At 37.3% G+C, this 11,180-nt stretch overlaps 1 pseudogene; it reads right to left on the reverse strand.

The window, feature by feature from the left end:
- Positions 1 to 5,416: 5,416 nt before the first annotated feature.
- LOC112482774 lies at positions 5,417 to 5,532 on the reverse strand (annotated as a pseudogene).
- Between the last annotated feature and the right edge of the window lie 5,648 nt (positions 5,533 to 11,180).

Genomic DNA, 11,180 nt, shown 5'->3' on the forward strand with positions numbered 1-11,180 from the left:
TCCCTCGTGCTCTATGGAGAGTTTGGAGGCGGTGATTACAAAGCCTCAGGAATATTCAGAAAGTAGAAAATGATACAGCTGGAGTGTAGGTTTTATTTATGGCGATAGTAGAAGGAAAAAATAATAGTATTTACTAATGGCTAATTATGGCTAAAAACAAATGATTTCAGAAGAAAACAAGGAACCTAAAGCAAATCGCATTGACCAGAACTTATTGAATATCAACTATGTGCTAACATGGTCCTCTAGGTAGGCACTTGTTTTCTTTTGATGAGCACAAAGGAATTTTTTTTAAAAATTCAAACCAAACAGATATGTATACTCTAAAAGTTATGTGTATCATGAAAAATAAATAAAATTAATTCGTTTTAAAAAACAGGAATAATTGGATAGAGTACTGTGGGAGTGGATTGTTGCAGGACCCTCAGTGAGGTCAGAGGAAACAGAATAGGTCTCCCCACCCTATTTAAGTAGAACTGGGTATGGAGACTGTTTCCTTGAGAAACTTGGCTGTAAAGAGGAACAGAGCCCAAAGAAGGAGAATGATGGGAGGAGGAAGTTCAAAGAATGATTTTCCTTTTTCTTAACATCTAAAATACTGAATTGTGTTTGCTGTGAGGGAGAGGACAAAGACACAGAAGAGAAAGGGAATAATGCATGGGAAAAAAGGGATTCAGATCTGGACACTGGGCCTCAGAGAGGAGGAGAGGCCCGATCCCCTTATTGCAAGAGGAAGGAATGAGACAAGGATGAATGCAGATACTGGAAGATTTAGAGGCTCCGTGGTGGGAACACAAGGGCCCTTTAACAATGCCTGATGTCCAATGGCATCTATTCTGTAACCGAAATATGACATAAGGTCATTTTCTTGGCTCAGCAGACCCCCATCAATCTGTTAGCAAGCCCTCACTAGAGCAGTATGGCATGGTAGTCAAACATACAAGCCTTAGATTCAGGCTGACTGGAATTTAGTGTTTTGTACCTCAGATGTACAGAATGGAATTTATCCTAATCCCTGGTTCATGATATACTTTCACCATTGGTCCAGGTCTCCTCCGTGTGACCTTGGGCAAGTCAGTCATTGCTGTGTCTCAGTTTCCCCATCTGTAAATCTCACCAACTACCATTCAACATAGAATTGGAAATCTTGGTCAATACTATTTGAAGAAAAGTATTTTCCCATTAGATCGCTGAGCAAAACCCAACTGCTGTATTCAAGAGTCAACTTTTTTATTCTAGGACAGGAAAAGTGAATGAAAAAAACCATTCACTTTTGAAATGAATATTGAATGAAATGAATATTGAAAAACTAGAAAACTTCCCATCATTTTTTCATGTCATGGCATACATAAAAAAAAAAAAAAAAAGATAATTTTGTATAAACTCTGGTATAAACTGACAACAGACCTGGCCAGAAAGACCAACCCAGGGACTCTCAACCCAGACCTGTCTGTCCTGAGAGTTGAGGGAGGATCAGTAGCTCCATTTGCCTGTAACTTTTAATGGCACATCTGTTGGGAAGCTCTTAAAAGAGAAGAGAACATTAAGGGCCAAATAACAGCAAGGTTTCACAGAGGAGGTGAAGGTAGAACTTGACTTTGAAAGGTGGTAATTTGGAGGGACGGTAGTGATGGGAAAAGACATTCCAGCGGAGGAAATGACATGAACCAAGGCAGAGAGGTGGGGGTGAATGCAAGCTTTGTGGACTCAGGGAAGGGGTGGAGACACAGGCAGATGGCAGCAGAGGGTCAATGTTGAAATGCAGTGGGATTTTTGAAGACTAGACCCAGAATAGGGAAAGCCTGGAAAACTATCACATTCAGGCTCAGAGAAGAAGGTGGTAAATATTTTTTTAAAGTCTATGTGTTGGAGAGAGTCAGGAAAACTTCTGTATGATGTTGGTATAATGTAAAAGGTATAATCTTTTTAGGAAACCTTGGGAGTATCTACCAAAATTATAAATGCATATGGCCTTTGACCCAGAATTTCATGCCAAGGCTTATTAAATAAATATGGTATGTCCATACAAAGGAATACTATGCAGCTATAAAAAGAATGAGAGCTCTATGTACTATTTTATATTTTCAAAGATCTATTAGGTAGCAAAAGCAAGCTACAGCGTACGATGTTTAAATGGTCATGCAAATGCAAAGAGCAAGGGAAAGGTGTGTATGTGTGTGCGTGCGTGTGTGTGTGTGTGTGTGTGCGCGCGCGTAAAATAAAGGATATATATATAAAACTGATAACATTGGTTGCTTCTAATTCAGGAAACTGGTTGCTAAGGCATATCTTATTCTTCTCCCCAAAATTTGAACTCCTGTGAATCTATTACATGTTTAAAAATAAATAAATTAAAATTGAGAAAATCTCTTAGACTACTTAAGAGAAAAAAGAGCATCTTTAATCCCTGATGCTCCAGGCATGCAGGATACTTTTTAAGAGAAAAAATTTTTTGATTAGTTTATTTTTTTAAAATTAAGCCTTTGTTTCTTCTACTTTTATGAGTCTTTTGAATCACTGTTTTTATATTAAATATTCCTATAATAGTCACTTGGTTCCACTTTAATTCAAAGTCTCTTAACAGCATTTGATCTTAATTAACCATCCAAAAACATTTCATTGTGCTTATTTTTTTACATGGATTTCAATGAATTGTATCATCCAAGCCCAGACTGAAACACATTATGTATGAACATCACATGTGTTCACATCATTTAATTCTGCCCATTCCATATAGGCGCTCGATCAAGATCGAGCAGTAAAGCCATCCCCATGTGTATTAACAAATGTTCTTTCTGACCTTGGTGGAACTAACTAATTTATTCATTGTTTTCCTCCCTGAAAAAGAAATTGAAAATTGCCAAATGCACATTTCCCCAGTTCCAAGTCTATGTCCAACCACGCCCTGTCTGGACATAAAAATGCAGCCTCATATTTGAGTTTGTTATTGGTAAGTACTTCCAGACACTGGTAAGCAACTTTTTCCTGTTCCCTGATCCCGACCCCAACAAAACAGAAGAAAAAATTCAGGCAGAAAGCTCAAGTATTTGTAATCAATAATTGGGTCAATAAAGCAGATGTTCCTGAGTAATACCCTTGGTCAATATGTACTTCTCCCTTCATAACAAAGGAAAAGGAAAATATCTCCTAAAGTAGCATGATATGACACCTTCGCGGGAAAGCCTGGTTAAATTATATTATAAAGGGGTATTAGACACGGCCTGCATTCTTGTAATAAATGTTACTTGAAATATGTGAACTTCTTTCTGGGCTGTGGAATTTTGTGTTAAAAATAGTTGTTATAGTTGTAGCTGTGTTTTAACAGATTGGTACATTTGCTGTAATTGAATGTGGTTGCCCACCCAGAGTGTACAAGTCCAGGTCCCTCAAGCAGTAAAACACTGTCTCCACCAGCCTGCTATTAACTGGAAAGAATACTGGGCAGTTGATGGGCCAGAGGGGATAAGATGTGTCTTCTCTCCTTTCTACCAAAGGGCAGACAAAGCTTTTGGTAAGCAAAAGGGAAGTTTTAAATAGCCTTAAAATAACTTGTTAAAGTTTACATAATCCATAAGCACAAGTAGCACTAAGCAATAGGAAAGCAAGTAAGGCATCAGCAAAAAAGCAGAAAAAAATATTCTGCCTTTGACTGCTGTCAATCACAGTGTAGGTTCTCAATGATTTTCTGTTTTAGCTAATGACACCCATTCTTATCTAGTTCAACGGGAATATTACAGAACATGCTCTTGGGGAGCTCATGTAGCACATACAACTTCATGAGAAATTCCTCCTGCATGTGCTGAGGATCTAATTTTCCAGTTTTTAGTACCGAAAGCCTGATTCTCAATTCTGTTCCCCTCCTCCCACCAAGCATCTTGAATAAACACTCCTTAAAAACAGAGGCGGCAGTAGGAACCATTGAGCGTTTGCGGTCCTGTTCCCATGTAGTTTCTAAATATGTCCTCTAGGTGTCTTCAGTGACCAGCATTGTGGAGATTTTCCTGCATCTGGGCCTGTCGGTGAGGTATAAGTTCAGCAAATGCTCCTTTAGAGCATTTTGACTATCGAGAATGAAGTATTTTGGATTCCACGTTTGACTTTTGTGCAATAAATACTTCTAAACATTAAAAAAAAACCCCTCACATTCATCTTTTCTAAACGGTAAAAAAATTTTGCATTCATTTTAGGTAAAATACTGATCTAATATTTCTACAAAGACACTTTCTCCTAATGTAAGTGGATTAAATTAAGCTGTGAGAAAACAAAAACAAAACCCAGGGGCAAAAAGCAAGCATATTTCTTGGCAGGGGTGTGTGGAGTGTTAGGGGATAAAATATGTAATTATCGAAAAATGTGAATCTAGTCTGTATTATGCAAATTAAAGTTGACGCAAAAGACAGAGTGCAAGCAAATTCTGCAGTGGGCTTAGGTTCTTAGGCTGCGAGCCCCAAACTGTAATCTATTTTGCTTTGTTATTTCCTTTGTTATAGGTTTAGGCTTGGGGAGAATTCTAAAAATATATCAAGTGAGAATACAGCGTTGTTCTCTAAACCTAAAGGGAGAAGTTTGAGGAGGAGGAAGTGATCTGGGATTTGACACTGATAAATGTGGGTGGGGTCAGTGTACATTGGGATAGGGAGTTTTTGTTGCTAGCCACAAGATCTATTGACTCTATCTGCAAGACTCCATGACACTTAGTTTAAGATATTGATGACCTAGCAGAGGTTTGCAACGTCTAAAAATGTCGATTTCAAATAAGATTTCTTCAAATATTTTTCAAGTAAGTTTTTACGTTCAAATAAGCAAGACATTTAATTTGCAATTATAATTAAAAGATAACAATAAAGCATCCCACGAAATCATTTCCTTTTATTCCTTTGTTCTTAGAGCTACAGAATATCAAAGCATTTTTAAAAAGCTTTTTATTTGGAAGTAGTTTCAAACTTACAAGAAAATTGCAAAAGTAAAGGTAGTTACAAGAAACACGCCTAGACCTTTTATCCAGATTAACCTATTGGTAGTATTTACTTTGTCATTTATGTTCCTTGATCTCTCTCTCTTTCTCTGTATTTTTCCTCAACTATGTAAAGGTAAGTTACAAACATCATGGTGCTTTACACCTATATTCTTCAGTGTGTATTTCCTAAGAATGATTAAAATATGGTCCTTTACGTCTTAAATTTTCATCGATAGAAGGCTTCTCTCTCATCAACTATCCATATTCCAATTTTTTCAGTAATGTATTAATGTCCTTTTATAGTATCTTTTCCTCTTCAGTGAATCTAGTACAGGATTAGGTACTGCATTTGGTTGTCAAATTCCCCTAGCCTCCTTTAATCTGGAACAAATCCTACAAACTTTTCTTGTATTTTATGATACTCACAGTTTTATTTTATTTATTATTTATTATTATTTATACCTACAGCACCTGGTCTTTCTAGGTGGTCTCCCATCCAAGTACTAACCAGGCCCGACCTTGCTTAGCTTTCGAGATCAGACATCGGGCTTGTTCAGGATGGCATGGCCATAGACCATGGACTGTGACATGTGACATGGACATTGGAATGCGAACCCAGACCTTCTACGTGCAAAGAAGATGTGATAACCACTATACCATGGAACCATGTCCTGATACTGACATTTTTAAAAGAAGATAACTTGCCCCCTCCACTTTAAAAAATATAGCATTTCTCATTTTGTGTCTGTCTGAAGTTTCCTTATGATTAGATTGATATTGTATGTTCTCAACCAGGTTACTGCACAAGTGAGGTGTCCTCCCAGGACATCACATCTGGAAGCACACAGTGTCCATTTGTCCTTTCTTGGTAATACTAATTTTGATACTCTGTTTAAGGCATTGCCCAATTTTCTCATTATGTAGTTCTCTTTTCTCTCTCTCTTGCAACCAACTGATAAGACTATGCAAATATCCACATCTCATCAAAATTTCCTTCAACATTTAACATTCATTGACAATTTTTTCTTAGATGGATTTCAACCATGATAGTTGTAAAATGATAACTTTCTAACTTTAGCACCATCTCTGTATCTACTATTTGGCCCTCTATAGTCTACTGAAACAAGAGACCTCACTTTTCATCTCTCTATATCTATCCAACTATCTACCTGTCTGTCTGTCTATCTCTATCCATTTATCATCTACCTACCTATCTATCATCTATCTTTATAATTACCATCATCATCTGTCTATGTGTTTTTGGAAAGAATACACGAATTCCTATTCATTAAATGGTTTATAATTCATGATCGATGCTGGGACATTGATACTCAAATTGTCCCAGATTTGGCCAGGAGCAGCTCATTCAAGCTGGCCCCTGAGTCCTTGTAACATATCCTCTTCATTGTTTGAGCATTTTCTTACTTCTGACACAGCAAAATCTTACAGGCTTTTTGCACCTATCCTGCCCTGTCTTGGAATAAGACATTTCTGAGAATCTCTGGTTCCTTTTAATGCGGACTAGTATTAGAGACCAAGATCCAGCTATGCTCGTTGCTACTAAGGGAGTCTTTGCCTCTTGGACCTTCTAGTGTATGGAGCTAAGATATACATACATGTATATATGCATATACAGACACATGTACTTATAAATTTATAATATACATATACACACTGATATGCACATAAACATTTATATACACATGCATATTTTAGAAGTCATAGTTCACATTGATACCTCCGATTCTAGTACATCTCTACAAGATTCCTTCTGGTTTCTCTCATTTCGTATTTGTATGTCCCTTCTCACATAGTGAGGACCACGGCTCTCAACAACATCAACAAATTTACTCATTTGCAAAACACTTTTCTTCAACCTCTCATACGTTGCTCCACACACAGAAGACAGTTATTTTTGAAAAGCTTGTTATGTATACCATAAAGAGTAATGCAGAGATAATTTTCCACTCATTTTACAGAACAAAATTATAAAAAATTGAAACTCTGAAAAATATTTAGGACTTCATAAATCTGAAGCACTTGTTCTTGTATGATCCACAAAAATTTGAAGTGAGTTGAATAGGATAAGCACTTTGATTTAGATATAAATACAAAGTAGTCAGCTGCCCTGCACTGTGGAAGACAGGGTGGAATTTTAGCTTCCTGTCCTCTGTGACTCAATGTCCTTCAATGCGTTTTCCATTATGATGTGGGACAGGAAGAAGATGAGAAGAGAAGGAGGCAAGAGGAAGCCAGGAACATGTGGTGAGAAAGAACTGGTACTTTAAGGTGGCTATACGAATGAAGCCCACTGGATCTGGTCTCTGTAAATCCATTTTAGAACCATACCTAGACAGGCATGCACCTCACTTTAAGCTAGATATTTTTGGTATTGGGTCATGGAAGAATTTCTTCAAAGAAAAGGCTATTTCATTATTGAAAGTGAACTGTAGTAGTTTTACCTCCCTGCACTTTAAAAATGAAAAAATAGATTGCCTTTAGTTTAAAATATTCAGGGGGAAAAAAAAAACCTCTCTGAAGGTTGATAGTTGATTGAAAGTATTCCCAATGCCCTTTATCGCCCTTAAGATTCTGTCATCCTATGAATGAAGAGATAAGTATATCCATTACCAAGTTAGTTTTGTTTTCTAATTAAAGTGCAGACATTCCTAGAATGATATTCCCTTCACAGAGCTCTCCTCCAGACCTCCATCTTTCACTACTTAAATCTTTTGACCTTTCTGTTCTTACATACCTCCTGATTCCCTAGCTGCTCTTCAAGTGGCAGTGAGAAATCAGGGCAGGGTCATAGCTAGTCTGATTCAGCCAGTTCTAGACTCAGTACAAGGAAGGCCCTAGAAATGTTCTCTCCTTTTGATGCTTTCTCCCTTTCTGTGCACACAGCTCCTTAATTCTACTCTTGCTGTTTTTTTTCTAATGCTTTTTCTTCCTCTTAGTCCCCAGGTACTTGCTTACTTTTACACCATGACGTTCCTGGGTGTGGCACTCGTTCAATCTTAAATTTCACAAGACTTGCCTTGTTTCTAAAAAGATCCCCGTCCCATACTCCTCAGAAAGAATTATTTTGGATTCTTCAGGATTGGCTCCTTCTGCCTTCTAGAGAAACGTAAAGTACTTAGTGAGTCTGAAATAATGAAAGAGAGCTAAAACCACCCTACCTAGCTCCACCAAATATCTTGTAGGAACAGTTTTCATTCGTTCATTCATTCATTCATTCATTCATCCATTCATTCATTCATTATTGAGCACATAATATGTGCCAGGCTGGAAATGGATCCTAAGTAGTAAAATAAGCACAAAAGTAAATGAATTAAAAATAAGATAATAAAAGTCTGTGGTAAATTTTATAAAGGAAATAAATAGAGTGATGATGTAAAGTATAACCAAGGTAGAGGATCATTTCTTAGTCTTTACAAAAGAAAAAAAAAAACCCGTAAAGATGGGGATGATAGATCAGAAAGAAGAGCTTCCCATCATCTGATCCTGCTCTGTTTATTCAGTTATTTTCTACCACTGCCTTCATTACACTCCTTTAATCAGATGAGTCTCATTTTCCTAAGAAAGCTCCCCTTTACCTCCGTCCCTGTGCCATTGCACTTTTTGATCTCCCAGCCTTTCTTCTAATCCATGCTATCATTCTAGATCTTATTCTTCCATTTGTTCACCCATTTATTGACATAGCCCTCCACGATTGCTCCAATTCTTTCTTCCTTTTCTTAATGCTATATTACTTGAAAGTTTATCACACAGTTTTAATTATATTTGTATTCATGTATTTGATATTACTTCATTTACATTCTTTCTGTCTCTCTACCTAATTGTTAGGTCTTAAAGTCAGGGACATTATCTCCTATTTGCTGTTGTGCTCAGCAACTGTTGGGCATTGAATAAGGGTTAATATTTGTTACATATAAGTGTTATACTTACTGGTTAGTACTGGAGAATATTGGGCAGTTGCAAGCTAGTGGTAGAGCTATTTTATAGCCACAGTGCCTTGTTGTATACCTCAAATTATGTTGTGTAGGTGGTTGCCCTTTTTCTACATATAAGGCTGGCTGGCACTGCACTGACTTATCCAATCTGCAGAAAAGACTTCTTCTACATGTAGAGTCTTCAAATGACTTCTCCTTCTCTCACTTTCTGGCAGGTTGTATACCAAAATCTACAATTTGTTTTTGTTCATTGTATCACTAGTCTTTGCTCCTTTTCTACTTTGCTCCTTCCCTCTTAGATAATCCTAGAGCATAAATGGTTTACACAAAAATGTAAAGTTGGAAGAGAAGGAGAAGATTGTTTACTATTTTGTTTTAGTGTGATAAGAAGTAACATTACCTGAGATAGGCACCCACAAGGGCAAAGCTATATTTTCCCACAGGTCATAACATTTGGGTGACACAGATGTTGCTGACTGATGCAGACATCAACTATTTGAAAGACAGCATTTTAAGTGGCATAGCTTGATGAACCATTTGTCAAATCTTGATACATCTTTTATTCAGTGGAAGGATTATTTGCATTATATTTTAAGGATAACATAGAAAGTAATATCCATAGAAAAATCTTATTGTATCAGCTTTTCTTTATTACTCACTTATTCATTACCAAAGCCTTCCATAATCGCCCCAATTCTTTTTTCCTTCTCTTAAATCTCTACCACTTGAAATTTATCGGTTTTAATTATATATGTTGTCGTAGGTTGCTTGATATGAATTGTCTTAAATTTGATATATATATAGTCTTAATTTTTTCAATATTGCCTCATAGAATCCATTTATTTGTGGGATTTTATATAGTTTCATACTTTGTGTTTCTGAACATAACTGTGTTACATAATACAAAGCTTAGGGGAACACATGTCCTGCTCAAGTGAGGTCATGCTCAATTAAAATTTCTTATAATAAATATTTAGTCAGTGCACAATGATTCTGTACTTACTGTTGGACAATTGACTTTTAATTTTATTCTACAGAAATCAAAACAAGGTAAATATGAATGATTAAATGCCAGAGCATAAGAGGGAAATGTTATAGATTTCCTGTGGTTACTATTAAAAGCATTCTGAAATAGTAACTGATATATTAGAGGCTTATTTGTTTCCTTCTTAAAAAGAGCTCGGATATGAATGGACCCAACAGTGGAAGAAGCTCCTGCAAAACCAGCATTTCCCTCATGGAATGTGTGAGTGGGTGGGAAGTGCTTAACTGCTATTTACCTGCCTAATGCTGCCTTTGACACACATGATGAGCCAGCGTCATTTGACTGTCACCTCCTTAGGAGGCAGGATTCTTCAGCCCACACTCTGCTCAGCACTGACTTCTTCTCTGTGTATGCTTTGTGTCTGTATTTTTTTTGCTCAGACTGTGCATTTTGAGGGAAGCACCAGCCCAAGACAGGCTCCTCAGTTTTGTCATTGTAGGGAGACCAACAGAGCCTCCCACACAACCGCGTCCTCAAAGGGAGGCAGAGATGCCGATTCCTTTGAAGAAGCATTTCTTAAACAAAAGGGATTCCCTTATGTGCTAGTGTGCCTGATAATTCTTGCTTTTCCACCAGGCAGAACTCACACATGGGAGGCTAGTTGTACTTATTAGGCCATATGTTGCCAAATAAATAAATAAACAAATAAATAAAAGTGTTGGACATCTAGTCTCTGGCTTCAACTCATTTAAAAGTTTAAGTTGCAAAAATGCAACTGCAGATTTATAAATAGGTTAATTGTGTTTTAGAAATAAAATAAACTGGCACCCAATATAATAGCTCTGGCTGGTGTATAGATTATTATTAGTTAATTCAGATATACTACAGGTCAAATTTTGTTCTCTGAAACAGTATAGGACTGCAGAGTCAAAGCAAGAAATAGCAGGGTGTCTGGATGCCTACTTTCTATACACTGAGTATTTTCAGTAACTCTCAGCAGATCTGTACCACTGGAGAACTGCGCCACTGACATCTTCCTACCAAGAATGGACCTGAACTACCAGAACAGGATCAAAATAAAATCTCTGTGAGCCTCCTGGGAAGAAAAGAGCCCACAGCCAGGCCAGATCTACGGGGCCTCTGTGATCTGGATGAGACAACTCTGGTCCTACAACAATCCTATAATCCTCCCTGAAATCCTAAATCTAGGTAGGAGCTGCATCAGTTGTCACTGGGGTGCGATGCCAAGGGGGAGTCATGGTTCTCGCGGCATTCTTCGGCATGT

The sequence above is a fragment of the Pteropus alecto genome, unplaced genomic scaffold (genome assembly GCF_000325575.1).
Source record: "Pteropus alecto unplaced genomic scaffold, ASM32557v1 scaffold155, whole genome shotgun sequence".
Taxonomy (NCBI): domain Eukaryota; kingdom Metazoa; phylum Chordata; class Mammalia; order Chiroptera; family Pteropodidae; genus Pteropus; species Pteropus alecto.